This window comes from Peromyscus eremicus, chromosome 14 (assembly GCF_949786415.1).
Source record: "Peromyscus eremicus chromosome 14, PerEre_H2_v1, whole genome shotgun sequence".
Lineage (NCBI taxonomy): Eukaryota > Metazoa > Chordata > Mammalia > Rodentia > Cricetidae > Peromyscus > Peromyscus eremicus.
In genome coordinates this window covers 75,122,508-75,124,456 of record NC_081430.1, presented here as the reverse complement: position 1 = coordinate 75,124,456, position 1,949 = coordinate 75,122,508, and positions in this window count along the sequence as shown.

Genomic DNA, 1,949 nt, shown 5'->3' with positions numbered 1-1,949 from the left:
CACTTACTTCCCCGACAGGCTCTCAACACTGGCATAACAGCCAACTCGTGTAGATGATGAAACCTCTCAGTGTCAATGAAGAAGGACCCCTCATGTCCAAGTTTGTGACTGGGGTCATGTTCATGCAGTATAGGTAAAACAGCCCTTAAACATTTGCTATGAGCCAAATTACATCTCTTTAAAGTTAATACATTGAAGCCCTAACCTCCAGCAAATCAGACAGCAGCTGAACGCGGAGATGTCTCTTAAAAAGTGATTAAGTTAAAATAAGGTCTTAAGAGCAAGCCCTAATCCAATATGACTGGGATTCTCATAAATAGAGGACATAGGGCCAGCAAAATGTCTCTGGGGCAAAAGTGTTTGTCCCCAAGCCTGATGACCTTGGTTTTATCTCTGGAACCTACAACGTGGGAGGAAAGAATCAACTCATTCAGGTCGTCCTCTGACTGCCATACATGTGCCATAGCGCATGCACCTGTGTGTGTCACACACGCACAATAAATAATTGGGGGGAAAAGGAGGCTCTTAGAAGACCCCAGGAGCGGACAATGTGAGTTGAGTATGGACTATGAAGGCAGCATACAAGCTGTGGAGAAAGACCCTGCTACCGACACCTGGGTATTGGACTTCTGGCTTCTACAAAACGATACGCAGATAAATTTTGGTTGTTTAAGCCATCTGGTCTGTGGTATTTCGTTACTACAGTTTTAAACAACTAATTTAAGGTTTATTATGAAATTCTTCATCATAGTGCTAGCATAAAAATGTGTTTGTGCAAGGCATTCATGTGTGCATTAAGCACTGTATAATTGAGATTACATGATACAGTAAAGCTAACTGGTAACAAAAGAATCAAATTGTTAGAGGGAAGCAATTAGCAAGACTTTGTCCCAGGAAGTCATATACATCTGGACACGTGGAACTGTATATACTTCCCCTGTACACACTCTCTCTTGTATACATGCCCCCTGTACAAATCACCCTGTAGACACTCCCCCTTGTATATACTCTCCCCACATACACTCCTCCTATATACACACCCCCAAATAATTCACCTCACCCCCGACACACTCCCTTGTACACAGTCCCTGATCTACACTCTTCCCTGTATATATCCTATCACCCACACCTCTACCAAACCACATCCTCTTTCCCTCTAACCGGGCCCTGATACCCATTTCTGGCTCTGCTTAATACAAAATAGCATGGCCACTGTGGGTGTGTTTAGCTGTGTTTGTTTTTCTGAGACTTTAAGCAGATCTCCTCAAGCAAAAAATGAGAACCAACTTAAAACACCTGCTTGTAGAGGTCAGACTTTCAGTTTGACCTGAGTCAGTCAGACAACATGGGTCTAGAAAGCCGGGCATCCTTCTAAAGATTTCTATTAATGGGAGACAGCATTCTCCAGACTAGCTGGAGAGTCTGCTGTGTGCAGGGCAAGGAGGCACAGTGGCTGTGGCTTTGGCCAGTACCACGATCTGCGAGGAGCAGAAGTCTGCTTCAGTATCAGCAGAAGCTGAGGCTGGCTTCTGCAGGAAGGTGGCCCCTCCTCTGGCATGCCACAGCATTGGCTTCCTTAGGGGAGGCAGTGAGCCACGCTCTGGGAGGCTCAGGGGAACTCACAACACTCTGGACCTGAACTGTGTAAAGTTTCGTCTCCTGAACAGTAAAATAAGAGGAGTAGATCAGATCAGTCACTTTCAATTTCTTTAACTATTAGAAGAACTTTACTCAAGAAGCTTATGTGTGTTTGAAACATACAAGCCCAGGTAGGGCTGGCCTAGCTGGGGAACTGGGGCATTAGGCAGGGTCCTGCCTGGTTTTGCCTCACCTTGCCCAATATCACTTCCTCTTTCTCCTCCTTCCCTTCCTTCTCCTTTTCCTCCTCCTCCACTACCTCCCCCTCCTCCCAGGTAGAATCCAAGGACTCTCAGTGGAGCCCTCTGCTG